Here is a 15,792-nt window from a genome sequence, read left to right as displayed (position 1 = left end):
GGACCAGGAGAAGGTTAGAGCGGTTCTGGAATGGGTCCAGCCCGGTACGAGATTGCAGCTCCAGAGATTTTTGGGGTTTGCGAATTTCTACCGCAGATTCATCCGGGATTACAGCCGTGTGGCCGCTCCGTTAACTGCCTTGACTTCCAGTATCAGGACCTTCAAGTGGAATCCGGAGGCGGATCGAGCGTTTCTGGATTTGAAGAGCGATTCACCAACGCACCGATTCTCTCTCAACCGGACACGGCCCGTCAGTTCGTCGTTGAAGTGGACGCGTCTGATGTGGGAGTTGGCGCCATCCTGTCGCAGCGATGCTCCACGGACAGTAAACTCCATCCCTGCGCCTACTACTCTCGTCGCCTTTCGCCTGCGGAGAGGAATTACGATGTGGGTAACCGGGAGCTTCTCGCGGTGAAACTTGCCTTGGAGGAGTGGCGCCACTGGTTGGAGGGGGCGGAGCAACCGTTTATTGTCTGGACTGACCACAAGAATCTTGCTTACGTGCAATCGGCTAAACGTCTCAACTCCCGTCAGGCCAGGTGGGCGTTGTTTTTCGGACGATTCAAGTTTGCCCTGACGTTCCGACCTGGATCTAAGAACGGCAAGGCGGACGCCTTGTCCCGGATGTTCTCCAAGACGGAGGAGAGTGGGTCCAAGACCGAGACAATCCTCCCCCGGAACTGCGTCGTGGGAGCAGTTATGTGGAAGATTGAGGAGGAGGTGCTGGCGGCCCTTCGGACTCAGCCCGGTCCCGTAACGGTCCACCCGGTCGGTTGTTTGTGCCTGAGTCGGTTCGTCCTGCTGTCCTCAAATGGTCCCACGCCAGCAAGATGGCTTGTCACCCTGGCGTGGCTCGGACAATGGCGTTTCTTCGCAGACGTTTTTGGTGGCCTGCCATGGCCGAGGATACTCGGGGTTTTGTTGCTGCCTGTCCAGTGTGTGCGCAGAATAAGAGTACCAATCGGCCCAGCTCTGGACTACTTCACCCCTTCCTATTCCCCGGCGACCATGGTCGCATCTGGCCCTGGACTTCGTCACTGGGTTGCCCGCTTCTGAGGGGAACACGGTCGTTCTGACGATCGTGGACAGATTCAGCAAGTTCGCCCACTTTGTGCCTATTGCCAAGCTTCCCTCTGCCTCGGAGACGTCCGAGATCCTGGTTAGGGAGGTTTTCAGGGTCCACGGGTTGCCCAGTGATATCGTTTCCGACCGTGGCCCTCAGTTTACCTCTGCTGTCTGGAAGTCCTTCTGTTTGGCCATTGGAGCTACAGTCAGTCTCACATCTGGTTTTCACCCCCAATCCAATGGTCAGGCGGAGAGAGCCAACCAGAAGATGGAATCCACGCTACGCTGTCTGGTCTCTTCCAACCCCACCTCCTGGGTCTCTCAGTTGCCTTGGGTTGAGTATGCCCACAATACTCTCCCTACATCTGCCACTGGGATGTCTCCCTTCCAGTGCCTGTATGGCTACCAACCTCCCTTGTTCCCTTCCCAGGAGAAGGAGCTCTCAGTGCCTTCTGTTCAGGCCCATATTCGTCGTTGCCACCGGACCTGGCATCGGGCCAGAAAGGCACTCCTTAGAGTTTCGGACCGGTATCAGCTCCAGGCGAATCGTCGCCGGATCCCGCTCCCACCTACACCATCGGAGATAGGGTCTGGTTGGCCACACGGGATCTTCCTTTACGGACTGAGTCTAGGAAGTTGTTACCGAAGTTCATTGGTCCGTTTGTGGTGGGAGAAGGTGATCAATCCAGTGGCAGTTCGACTCAAACTACCGAGGGACGCTCAGAGTCCATCCCACCTTTCATGTCTCCTGCCTCAAGCCTGTCTTCCTCAGTCCTCTGTTGCCTCCTCCGCCTCCTCCTCCTCCTCCTCGGATGATCGGAGGTGGTCCTGCCTACACGGTGCGTCGCATCATGGATTCCAGACGGCGGGGCCGGGGTTTCCAGTATCTCGTGGACTGGGAGGGGTATGGTCCTGAAGAGAGGAGTTGGATTCCGCGGCGACAGGTCCTAGATGCTGACCTCATCAGTGATTTCTACCGCCTCCATCCTGGCGCTCGGGAGGTCCGCCCGGTGGCGTTGTCGGAGGGGGTACTGTAACGATCCCGGCAGTCTGAGTCGGGTCCTGTCTGGTGACTAGTTTTTCCTGTTCGTGATCTCCAGTTTCCCGAGGGTTCGGGAACGCTCCGGGGGAGCTCTCTTGTTTTCCGCACCTGCATCCCATCAGCAATCTGCACACCTGGTCCTGATCATCACCCTTCTTAGGCTCTGGCCAAACATCCAGTTCCTGCCGGATCGTTAGCCATGAACAGTATGTTTGTCAGCGTATCAGCCTTGAGTTCTAGCGTTAGTTTTTGTTGTTTTGCACCTTGTTGAATTGCTGTGTACTCACCTCCGTTTTGTTCTGTCTGCAGTCTCTCACCCGGAACCTTCACCCAACCTCTGCCTGATGGTCGGCGGCTGCCGAGCCATGTCTGGACCTACCACTGCACCCTCAACAACCCATCCACGCCACCCGCTCTGTCCCTGGATTATTCAGCCTCACTCGGGAGTCAATTAATAAACACTCACCTTTTCCTCTAAGTACCTTGTCCTGGTCTGCTTCTGGGTTCTGGCGTAGTATACCGTGACAGCAGGGGTGGTATACAGAAGATAGCCCTATCTGGTAAAATACCAAGTCCATGTTAACAGCTCAAATAAGCAAAGAGAAACAACAGTCCATCATTACTTTAAGACATGAAGGTCAGTCAATCCGAAAAATTTCAAGAACTTTTAAAGTTTCTTCAAGTGCAGTCGCAAAAACCATCAAGCGCTATGATGAAACTGGCTCTCATGAGGACTGCCACAGGAAAGGAAGACCCAGAGTTACCTCTGCTGCAGAGTATAAGTTCATTAGAGTTACCAGCCTCAGAAATTGCAGCCCAAATAAATGCTTCACAGACTTCAACAGACACATCTCAACATCAACTGTTCAGAGGAGACTGCGGGAATCAGGCCTTCATGGTTGAATTGCTGCAAAGAAACCACTACTAAAGGACACCAATAATAAGAAGAGACTTGCTTGGGCCAAAAAACATGACCAACGGACATTAGACCAGTTGAAATCTGTCCTTTGGTCTGATGAGTCCAAATTTGAGATTTTTGGTTCCAACTGCCGTGTCTTTGTGAGACGCAGAGTAGGTGAACGGATGATCTCCGCATGTGTGGTTCCCACCGTGAAGCATAGAGGAGGAGATGTGATGGTGTGGGTGTGCTTTGCTGGTGACACTGTGATTTATTTAGAATTCAAGGCACACTTAACCAGCATGGCTACCACAGCATTCTGCAGCGATTCGCCATCCCATCTGGTTTGGGCTTAGTGGGACTATCATTTGTTTTTCAACAGGACAATGACCCAAAACACACCTCCAGGCTGTGTAAGAGCTATTTTACAAAGAAGGAGAGTGATGGAGTGCTGCATCAGATGACCTGGCCTCCACAATCCCCCGACCTCAACCCAATTGAGATGGTTTGGGATGAGTTGGACCGCAGAGTGAAGGAAAAGCAGCCAACAAGTGCTCAACATATGTGGGAACTCCTTCAAGACTGTTGGAAAAGCATTCCTCTTGAAGCTGGTTGAGAGAATGCCAAGAGTGTGCAAAGCTGTCATCAAGGCAAAGGGTGGCTACTTTGAAGAATATAAAGTATAAAATATATTTTGACTTGTTTAACACTTTTTTGATTACACAGATTATGGTGCTGGAGGAGATGGCTGCCATTTACCGCCTTCTAACCAATTGTGCTATTAGATGTGTTTTTTTGCGTAATTTGTAATTTATTCTGTACATAATGTTTTTGCCACCATCTCTTATGACCAAAAATAGCTTCTGGATATCAGGACAGCGATTACTCACCTCATATTGGACAAAGATTTTTTCTTCAACGAGTCAGACGCGAAGGATATTCTACAGACACCCGACAAGGCCCAAATCCATGTCATTCGCATGAGAAAGAGACTGAGATATTGTGGATGTAGGTCGAGGTGCCTTGTAGAGATCCGACGGCGAGCGAGTAAGCTGCCTCTTCCATCAATCCTATTATGCCAACGTACAATCATTTGAAAACAAAATGGACGACCTAAGATCAAGAATATCCTACCAACGGGACATTAAAAACGGTAATATCTTATGTTTCACCGAGTCGTGGCTGAATGACGACATGGGTAACATACAGCTGGCGGGATATAGGCTACATCGGCAGGATAGAACAGCTGACTCCGGTAAGACAAGGGGTGGAGGTCTGTGTATATTTGTAAACAACAGCTGGTGCATAAAATCTAATACTAAGGAAGTCTCGAGGTTTTGCTCGCCTGAGGTAGAGTATCTCATGATAAGCTGTAGACCACACTATTTACCAAGAGAGTTTTCTTCAAAACATTTCGTAGCTGTTTATTTACCACCACAAACCGATGCTGGCACTAAGATTGCACTCAATGAACTGTAAAAGGCCATAAGCAAACAGGAAAACGCTCATCCAGAGGCAGCGCTCCTAGTGGCCGGGGACTTTAATGCAGGGAAACTTAAATCTGTTCTACCTAATTTCTACCAGCATGTTAAATGTGTAACCAGAGGGAAAAAACTATAGACCACCTTTACTCCACACACAGAGACGCGTACAAAGCTCTCCCTCGCCCACCATTTAGCAAATTTGACCATAATTCTATCCTCCTGATTCCTGCTTATAAGCAAAAACTAAAGCAGGAAGCACCAGTGACTCGGTTAATAAGGAAGTGGTCAGATGACGCAGATGCTAAGCTACAGGACTGTTTTGCTAGCACAGACTGGAATATGTTCCGGGATTCTTCCGATGGCAATGAGGAGTACACCACATCAGTCACTGGCTTCATCAATAAGTGCATCGATGATCTCGTCCCCACAGTGACTGTACGTACATACCCCAACCAGAAGCCATGGATTACAGGCAACATCCGCACTGAGCTAAAGGGTAGAACTGCCGCTTTCAAGGAGCGGGACTCTAACCCGGACGCTTATAAGAAATTCCGCTATGCCCTCCGACGAACCATCAAACAGGCAAAGAGTCAATACAGGACTAAGATTGAATCGTACTACACCGGCTCCGACGCTCGTCGGATGTGGCCGGACTTGCAAACTATTACAGACTACAAAGGGAAGCACAGCCGCGAGCTGCCCAGTGACACGAGCCTACCAGACGAGCTAAATCACTTCTATGCTCGCTTCGAGGCAAACAACACTGAAGCATGCATGAGAGCATCAGCTGTTCCGGATGACTATGTGATCACGCTCTCCGTAGCCGATGTGAGTAAGTCTTTTAAGCAGGTCAACATTCACAAGGCCGCAGGGCCAGACGGATTACCAGGACGTGTACTCCGAGCATGCGCTGACCAACTGGCAAGCGTCTTCACTGACATTTTCAACATGTCCCTGACTTAGTCTGTAATACCTACATGTTTCAAGCAGACCACCATAGTCCCTGTGCCCAAGAACACTAAGATAACCTGCCTAAATGACTACCGACCCGTAGCACTCCCATCTGTAGCCATGAAGTGCTTTGAAAGGCAACACCATTATCCCAGAAACCCTAGACCCACTCCAATTTGCATACCGCCCCAACAGATCCACAGATGATGCAATCTCTATTGCACTCCACACTGCCCTTCCCACCTGGACAAGAGGAACACCTACGTGAGAATGCTATTCATTGACTAGAGCTCAGCGTTCTACAACATAGTGCCATCAAAGGACCCTGGGACTAAACACCTCCCTCTGCAACTGGATCCTGGACTTCCTGACGGGCCGCCCCCAGGGGGTAAGGGTAGGTAACAACACATCTGCCACGCTGATCCTCAACACGTGGGCCCCTCAGGGGTGTGTGCTCAGTCCCCTCCTGTACTCCCTGTTCACCCATGACTGCATGGCCAGGCACGACTCCAACACCATCATTAAGTTTGCCGATGACACAACAGTGGTAGGCCTGATCACCGACAACGACGAGACAGCCTATAGGGAGGAAGTCAGAGACCTGGCCGTGTGGTGCCAGGATAACAACCTCTCCCTCAACGTGATCAAGACAAAGGAGATGATTGTGGACTACAGGGGGGAAAAAAGAGGACTGAGCACGCCCCCATTCTCATCAACGGGGCTGTAGTGGAACAGGTTGAAAGCTTCAAGTTCCTTGGTGTCCACATCACCAACAAACTATCATGGTCCAAACATCACTTTAACTCTACCCACATGTACATATTACCTCAATTACCTCGATTAACCGGTGCCCTCGCACATTGACTCTGTACCCCCTGTATATAGCCTCCCTACTGTTATTTTATTCTACTGCTGCTCTTTAATGATTTATTTTTATTTTTACTTAACCAACAATGCAGTTTTAAGAAAAAAAAGTGTTAAGGGCTTGTAAGTAAGAATTTCACTGTTGTATTCGGTGCATGTGGCAAATAACATTTGATTTAATTTGATACATGATTCCATGTGTTATTTCATAGTTTTGATGTCTTCGCTATTATTCTACAATGTAGAAAATAGTAAAAATAAAGAAAAACCCTTTAATGAGTAGGTGTGTCCAAACTTTTGACTGGTACTGTATGTGTATTTATATGTATGTATATTGTGATGTCACGAGAGGCTGTGTCCTGGAGGGACGTTACATCCCCCTGAGGTGGCTGCAAACCCAGACAGCTATGGCTCCATCTGCTGGTATGGTCGGGAACTCCACCCCTCTATGGCCAATCTTCCCACGCAGCTGAAACAAATGAGGAGCTGATGAGCTGAAGGTTTGGGGGGGTGAAGAGACACAGTCTCCAACCTGGGCTCTCTGGAGGACAAGAGTGCTGCACGTCCCCTTCCATGAGGAATATAAGGATTTGGAGATACTTACCTTTGGGAAATACTCACCTTTGGATATATGCACCTGTGGAAATACGTGAGAGACATTTGGAAGGACTTTTTGCTGGGTTGGCCACTAGCTGCAACGTGGACTACAGTAAGGCTGGGGAAAAGTTATCTGAGCGAGTGAGAATTATGATTTTGGATGTGGAAGAGACATCCCTGAACTGCTAACCCTTAAAGAGCCACAAGAGAACAGAATTTTGTTATATTTTCGTTAAGTTCCCAAGACCTATAATAAAATCCTTGTTTTGTTTGAACCTTGTCTCCTTGCACTACTTGAGCAATCCCGCTGAAAGCTGTGTAGCCTCTCGTGACGTCACAGATGGTGGAGAATACAGGCACGCTCAAGCGTTAATAGTGCATGTCAGAGGAGGATACCGAAGGTTTGATCACCCAGTTTTCCAAGTTGGCCGTAGGCTCCCCGCTGACTGAAATGGAGGACATATTGAAAGCCCTTGTTGCTGGCCAGCAAGCCCAGATGCAAGCAAACGTGGCTCTCTTGGAGGAGCAAAAGAAAGCCAACCTTCTGAAGGCAGAGGAATTGCAGTTGCAGAGACAGAGGGTTGTCCAAAATACCCGCCCAATAAAGGCAAGTGACTTTATATCTAAGATGGGAGCTACCGATGACATTGAGGCATACCTGCATGCATTTGAGGCCACGGCCACTAGGGAAGCCTGGCCCAAGCAACAGTGGGTTGGTCTGTTAGCCCCCTTTCTAACCGGGGAATCGCTGAATGCTGTCCGGGACCTGGGCCCTGACCAGGTTACTGACTATGATGCCCTGAAGTCTGAGATCCTCAGCAGATATGGACTCACAAAGTTTGGTATGGCCCAGCGCTTTCACAGCTGGACCTTCCAACCAGACCAACCTCCTCGGGCGCAGATGCATGAACTTGTCCGAATCGCAAGGAAATGGCTGGATCCGCAGAGGAATACAGCAGCGGCGGTGGTGGAGGCCGTTGTGGTGGATCGTTACCTACGCGCCCTGCCTTATGAGGCAAAACGGTTCATCAGTCAACAGGCCTTGACCACGGCTGATCTGACCGTGGAAGCTGTGGAAAAGTACCAGGCCACAGCGGAGATGCTGAATGCTTCCCGAAAAGACCCCAGGAGTGCGGCCCCACCACAAATGGGAAGAACCCGTCCAAAGGACCCCAAGGTCTCGAACCCAGCCACGTCAGGACTTATCCCGGCTCCAGGGGGAGCCAGAAATCAGGCGGGTCCAAGAAGAGTACACCAGGAGGGGAAACTTCGACAGTGTTACCGGTGTGGGGAGATGGGACATATCTCCTGGCAGTGTGGGAAACCAGCCGATGAACCTATGCCCACTGCGGAGTCCTCCAGCTCAGCACCCACACACCGTTTTGCCTCGCTCTTGGGAGTCGTAGATGGCGGCCCAGATCGACACCCCACCTGCCCGGTAACTGTGAATCACCATGATGTGGAGGCCTTACTGGATTCTGGTAGCCGGGCCACCCCTGGTGCGTAAGGATTTGGTGGGCCCAACGTGTCTGACCCCGGGGAAAGTCCTCCCAGTTTCCTGTGTCCATGGGGACACCAGAGAATACCCCATTACTGAACTTACAATGACCAGCACACGGGGAACCATACACACGACGGCGGGGGTGGTTGATTCCCTCCCCGTCCCTGTCCTAATTGGACGAGACTGCCCAGCCTTTTACCCACTCTGGAGAGAGTCTCAGGAGAGGATAACCCGAGTACCTCGGAAACTGAGAGGCAAGACTCATCCTGGGAAGGCTCCGGTGCAATCCTCCGAGTTACTCACTCCCGCCCCGGGCTCGGATAGGGATGGCAGGTGCCCAGACCGACACAGAGACGGAGCTACAGAATCTGGACAAAGAACTGTCTGGTCTGAAGGGGACCGCTGAGAGGTATCGTTTGTTAAAGCAACAGTTAGACATGAAGACAGAAGAGTTAGTTATCCTCCAGGCTAAACTCCAACAGAGCTCCTTCCATAAGCAACAGGAGGAGCTGGAGAGGCTGCGCAGGACCATCGAGGAGTGTGAGGAGACCCTGCGCAGTAGTAAGGAGGTCCAGAAGAAGGCAGAGGAGAAGTACAAGGTGTTGGAGAACAAGATGAAGAATGCGGAGGCAGAGAGAGAGAAGGAACTGAAAGCTGCTCAACAGAAGCTAAACTCTGCTAAAACCAAGGCTGATGCGTTCAGTAAGAAACTCAAGGAGAGACAACAGGAGGCTGAGTCCCTGGTCCTAGAGGTGGAGGAGTTGAAGAGAGAGCAGGCTGGCAAGCACCACGGCAATGCGGACGCCCTCTCCCGGCGTGATGCCTTCTTCGCTGCCTTTACCCCGACGAGGACGTCGGTCCCGAGGAGGGGGATGTGATGTCACGAGAGGCTGTGTCCTGGAGGGACGTTACATCCCCCTGAGGTGGCTGCAAACCCAGACAGCTATGGCTCCATCTGCTGGTATGGTCGGGAACTCCACCCCCTCTATGGCCAATCTTCCCACGCAGCTGAAACAAATGAGGAGCTGATGAGCTGAAGGTTTGGGGGTGAAGAGACACAGTCTCCAACCTGGGCTCTCTGGAGGACAAGAGTGCTGCACGTCCCCTTCCATGAGGAATATAAGGATTTGGAGATACTTACCTTTGGGAAATACTCACCTTTGGATATATGCACCTGTGGAAATACGTGAGAGACATTTGGAAGGACTTTTTTGCTGGGTTGGCCACTAGCTGCAACGTGGACTACAGTAAGGCTGGGGAAAAGTTATCTGAGCGAGTGAGAATTATGATTTTGGATGTGGAAGAGACATCCCTGAACTGCTAACCCTTAAAGAGCCACAAGAGAACAGAATTTTGTTATATTTTCGTTAAGTTCCCAAGACCTATAATAAAATCCTTGTTTTGTTTGAACCTTGTCTCCTTGCACTACTTGAGCAATCCCGCTGAAAGCTGTGTAGCCTCTCGTGACGTCACAATATATAAATATATTTACAAAAAAATGGGGGATTGGAAATGATGCAGACAATTACATTGATGGAAGCTACAATCTATCTGCAATATTAAAGCTGATCTACCCCCTAAAAAAATATTTTTATAAAAGACAAATCAGTGCACCTATAGACCTACCACTGGCCAATCAGATAGCTCAGATCACCATGTCTAAAAAGAAGCCTTGAGCGCACAGCAAAGTTGACTCAGTGAGATTTCAAAACATTTAAAACGATTAGTTACCGGAGTGTAACTCCAGTTCTATGAGTGGAGCGGAGCCCCATAGGGGAGCTCTGCTCCTAATGGTTTACCCTCTGCCCTAAGGCAGCAGCAGCCTGAGACAAAATTATGCACACACCTACAGCCAATAGGAGTACAGGTGTCCCTATAAGAGGGGGTGCCTCCCCTCAATCAGCCTCCCGAGATATTTTTCTTCAGCGAGACTAGAGAGGGTCGGCAGGGCCTTAAGTCCTATGGGGCTCCGCTCCACTCATAGAACTGGAGTTACACTCCGGTAAATAATCGTTCTATATCGTGAGCTCCGCCCCATAGGGGAGCTCTGCTCCTAATGGTTTAAGGCGGAGCGTAGCGCTCCCAAAATGTACTCCCTGCCGAGCCTAACACTTCCCCATCGAAACGAAAGTCAAGCCTAGCAATGGCTGCAACCGAGTCCCGCAGTACTGCAAATAAAAACCCACGGGCGTCACAATATACCGCGTCATCGGTTAAAAGACCCGCCCCACCTAGTCCAATGGCAATGCCAATGACTAGTGGGCAGATCACCAGAATAGAAGCCATACTAATCTGTACTAGCAGATAGATGTGCCTCAATATCCTGTGAAAACACTACCGACCACTAATGGAATGACATCAAGTGTCACTCTACATTATGAACGCGGTAGACCGCCTCACTCACTCAATGGAATCCCAGAGATTAGTGGGCAGGAACAAAAACATGAGTCATACTAACTGAACAAGCAGATAGATGACCTCATATTCTGTTAATCAACGCATGCCTCTACTGTACTGACCCTGTCAGTCAGGATTCATGCCACAAAATATGTTTTCTTATCCAAAGCGGACCTGATGGAAACCCAGTCCATAGTCCTGCTTTTCCCTCTCTTCCTAGCTCCAGATCTCCCTTCAGCTATGCTGAGTACAGACCGAGCAAAAGAGTTAGAAAACACATCTGTCAAAAACACGTCTTCCTAACCAAAGCGGACCTGATGGAAACCTGTGTCCACAGTCCTGCTTCTCCTCTCTTTCTTGCTCAAGATCTCCCTTCAGCCACGCTGAGTACAGATCGAGCCAGAGAATTAGAAGACATATCTAAGAGATAGAAACGGATAAATGGAGACGGCGTCGACCAGGATGCTGCTCTACAGATATCCTCTACTCCTGTTCCTCTAAAAAGGGCAGTAGAAGCCGCTACTCCACGAGTGGAGTGAGCTCTGATACCCTGAGGCAATTGCCGCCCTGCTACCTCATAAGCTGTCTCAATGCCTTCACAAAGCCAGTGAGACAGCCTCTGTTTTGAAAGTGGTCTACCTAGTGCAGCCGCACTCGTGACACACAAACAACTGAGGCGATGACCTAATCGCTGCTGTGCGCTCGACGTAACACGCCAAAGCGCGTACCGGGCACAGGCGATGGAGCTTCTCCTCACTCCTCTCTCTATGAGGAGGAGGAGAAAAAGCCCACAGCTCCACGGTCTGTGACCTATATGAACTCTTAATAACCTTCGGCACAAATGCCGGGTTAGGACGTAACACTGCTCTGCTCAGGTCACCATTGATGGCCAGGCAGTCAGGTCTCGTCGAAAGAGCACACAAATCACTGACCCGCTTAGCTGTAGTCAAAGCGAGGCAACAGTGCTGTCTTGATAGACAGCATCTTGAGGGGTATTTGATTCAATGGCTCGAACGGCGACTTACATAGCGCTCGAGTACCAAAGCCAAATCCCACTGAGGAAGCGTGACTCTAGGTGTTGGCCTAAGTCGCCGCGTTCCTAATAGGAAGCGTTTCACTAGAGGGTGACTAAAGACATTGTCTCTGCCAAAACCCTCATGACAAGTGTAGTATCTGAAGAGTCTAGGATTGTGCTGACGTTTACAAAATTGTGTAACAGCTGAACTTTGCTCTACTTGGTTGTAACATCTGGAAAGCATTACTGATGTTCATGGAAAGAGGAGATGGGGAGTGAGGAAGAAAAGACTAGGGATTGGTTTTTTAGAATCACACCATAATACGTCATTGGAGGATATAAAACCATGTCTTGAACAATAGAATAAGGGGAATAGCTAATCAGATTGGCTCGGGCTATCTCCAGACATCTGCAGGTGTTGGTCAAAATTCGATGCTGTAAACTCTTTGTTATAATAAACCTTTGTGAACAGAGTACAGTGTCGGCGGATTCCTTTATCATCACAAGCATGGACCAGCAAAAGTGTTTCTTTTAGGCACTACATTTAATGGCGACGAGGTTTTTGTTTTATTGTTCTTTGGGACGTGCTATGTCTCTTCTTTGCATTCCATTCCTGGGCTACAAAACGACTACCGCTCAAAGAAGCCGGAAAAAATAAGGTGAGTTTAATCCCTTACATTGGACGCTGGCCGTTTGTGAGTCCAGAGAGTGTGTGCGTTAGAGATGTACCGTTAAATTACTTATGCGTGCATTTTGCTGGTTCTTTTTGCTGTGTGGTAGGAGTTCCGTTCTAAATTTTCTGAATTAGTTTGCGTTGAGAACAACGCAAACAGTGGGGAGTGTCTGTAGGGCACACCGATTTGGACACGCATATTTTGCCTTGAATAAAAGTGAAAGGAGTGTCCAATGAAAGGCTTAGAGGATAACGCGTGATATGAGTCAACAGTATACTTTTAGGGCGCCGTTAATTTAAGGAAGCCCTTGTGAGACCAAGGCATCCATATGATGGCCGTAAAACCAGGGGAGTTGTTAGATTGACTCTCTGGTCTGTTCTGGGAACAGTGAGTTTGTACGACATATATTAAATTGTATGTAACCTCTTGGGATATGGTTGACGAATTGTATATCCAATGTCGCCTCTCATTTAATGTCGTCAACTTAAGGTAGCAGAAATTTAGCAAAAGGAATAAGATAGGAACGGCGATTAATGGATCCTGTATGTAACTATGTGTGTGTCTAAGAGGAGGAAAAAGCACATTTCTCTGTCAGCAAGTGTGTGTGTGTTTGGGTGAAACGGAGTGAGTGTGGCTGCGTGCTTGATGACTTCCAGATGTGTGTCGACTAAGATTTTGAGCAGACTTTTTAGTCTCTTGTAAATAAATGTGTTAGGTATCTTGGTTTTCAAATGTTAAGCCCCTAGAGTAAAAAAGTTGAAACCCCCTACAACACAGTTAAGGTTAAATATCTTATGAGTCTCTGTTTGTGAGAACGTTTGTAATTCTTAAACTATATAAACTATGAGCCCCCTGGAAGGACTATAAGTTTAAAGATCTTATGAGTCTCTATAGTTTACTAACTAATCATGAGCCTACAGGGAGGACTTTTTAAGAGTGTATAGAGATGTTTTGTAATTGATAACAGCATAACTATAAATCTGCAGATAAGTGAAAGATAACAAGCTTGGTAGTGGGTTTGTGTTCTGTGTTCTGTATGTTCTATGTGTTCAGTTTGTGAGCTCTGTTAAAGTCTAAACAGTTATTGTCTATGGGAGAAGAGAACGGAGCAACTTTTATAGCTCCTACCACTCTGAAATCACATTGGTGACTGAACTGCGCACGCGTAGGATTCATGAGTTAGCCACTCCCCTGCACTGAACTGGAGAGAGAACGGGAGAGTCCGTTTTCAGTGCAGACAAAATAGAAAACGGGAGGGGGAATTTTGCACACAAGTGAAATCTTCTCTTGAATTAACTATTGCTTGACTGTAAAACTGTTTGGTTGATAATCGGTTGAGTTGGTGAATGACAGATATATTGACGGATTAATAATAATAATAATAAAATAAATGAATAAAATAAAATGTTATTGAGCTATTTATAATATTCTTGAATTAAGCTGTTTGCTTATTTCTTAGCGTGAATGTGGAAAAAAAGTATAAACTAAACTCTTCTTTGTTCTTTTGTCTTTCTGTCATACGAGAGACGAGAAGGAGGAGACAGAGAGAGAGAGAGAAAGAGGAGGGGCTGACATCAACTGACACCAGTGACGGCAACCCAGTCCAAATCAAGGCCAGTGCTGTTATTATTCACAAATCTACTTTCCCTCACAGGATATAATTGATACATTGTGTTTACATAGAATATTTCATGTTGTGACCATTTCGCAAGAGCTTGGCAACAGACTGATGACTTTATGTAATTGATAATTGCACATTACAGTTTCCGTGAATGACTTGTATTGATTAGAGTTGTCTTGGAAATCCAGCATTAACATTATTCTGTAAAATTAAGGTAATTAGGTGCTTATTAAGCAATTGGGTTGTGAGTTGGTACAGATCTTTTATTTTTAATTGCTCTGGAGTTGACTACTTTCCTTTACCTTTCCTGATCGGATGTGGTAAGACTGCCACCAATCAATAATTTGGTAAAATAGAATTCACAAACTAATTGATTAATTGATTGATTTGATTTTTTGATTGATTTAATTGGTTGATTGATTGATTGGATTAATTGATTAATTATTTAAAAAAAAAAAAAAAAAAAAAAAAAAAGGAGGGAAACAAGAGGGAAACACATAACATAGTCATTACAATGGGGAAAAAGATATCAGGACTATGAAAGTCATTACACGGGTTGAAATAGGGGTAATCCTTTAATTAAAGTGTTGCTAGGTTATCCGGCAAGTGAAACAAAAATTGCCCTTCATTCTCAAACAGAAATTGATAAAATATTTCAGCGATAAGATAGGTTCAAAAAGTAGAGCTTGGGGATGTTTGTTCTCAGCTTACAATGATCATCCAGGAGTGATTATTGCATCAGAAATATAGATTAATAATAGATAGGGTACCCGCAGAAACAACGATGAAGATGAATCCAGAAGACGGAAGAAAATGAGATGTCTGGAACGTGAAGGAGAAGAGGATGATGAAGATGAGAGTGATTCAGAAGAGATCATGGGTGGATATGACCCTGTCATCAGACAGAGGTTGGCAAGAGAGGAAAGAAGAAATGGAGAAGTGGAAGAAGTAACACGACTGGATGAAGACCTCAAGAATTGAAGGAGAATAATAATACAGTGAGGCCAAAGGAAAGGCCACTGGTAAGAAGATGATATTTCAAGAACAGAACTTAGAAGAGAACCTTTTGAAGAATACTGATATGTCAACAACAAGAAAGAACAAGACGAAGAAACTCTGAAAACTAAATCATACAACTGGTGGAGAAGAAGAAAAGAAGTGTTGGTTATGATCAATCAGAGGGAACCGAATCAACAATCACTGCTACAGTTTCAACTGAACAAGGTCAAATGCAACTGTACCAGCCACAACTAGTGGTACAAGTTGTTTCATATCCATAGATAGTTTCTGGAAAGAAATAATTTCAGAGGAAGATACAGGAGCAAGTGAAGATCATCTGGAGGACAGGTGAACCCTTTAGAGGAAAGGAGCAAGAATTCTAGAGGTGCCAAGAAGATCCGAAAGGAGGAGTTTCAACTGATAGCACCGATTAGAGAAGAAGAGAAAAAGATCCAACAATGGAAGTGAAAATAAACAATGGACTATGGGAAGTGATGATGGATAGCAGAAAGGCTTTTATCTGTGTTCAGCCTGAAGAGGTTACACATCTCACTATGTCAAATCAACTAAATTATGAGAAGGATTTGGAGGAGTGAAAATCAGCGATTTCTGAAAATGATGATTTTGGCTCAAGGACAAGGAGAGTCATAAGCTGTACGGAAGATAAATGAATGTGTTTGAAGT

At 47.2% G+C, this 15,792-nt stretch overlaps 1 long non-coding RNA gene across 1 annotated transcript; it reads left to right on the top strand.

The window, feature by feature from the left end:
* The first annotated feature begins 11,970 nt into the window (after nucleotides 1-11,970).
* LOC123487316 lies at nucleotides 11,971-14,103 on the top strand. Its single transcript, XR_006659727.1, has 2 exons — nucleotides 11,971-12,473; nucleotides 14,013-14,103. It is a non-coding gene; the product is annotated as an uncharacterized LOC123487316 (long non-coding RNA).
* Nucleotides 14,104-15,792: the final 1,689 nt, after the last annotated feature.

This window comes from Coregonus clupeaformis, unplaced genomic scaffold (assembly GCF_020615455.1).
Source record: "Coregonus clupeaformis isolate EN_2021a unplaced genomic scaffold, ASM2061545v1 scaf1640, whole genome shotgun sequence".
In the NCBI taxonomy this organism is placed as follows: domain Eukaryota; kingdom Metazoa; phylum Chordata; class Actinopteri; order Salmoniformes; family Salmonidae; genus Coregonus; species Coregonus clupeaformis.
Note: the sequence above shows the minus strand (reverse complement) of the source record. Positions and strands in the feature narration are given on the sequence as shown.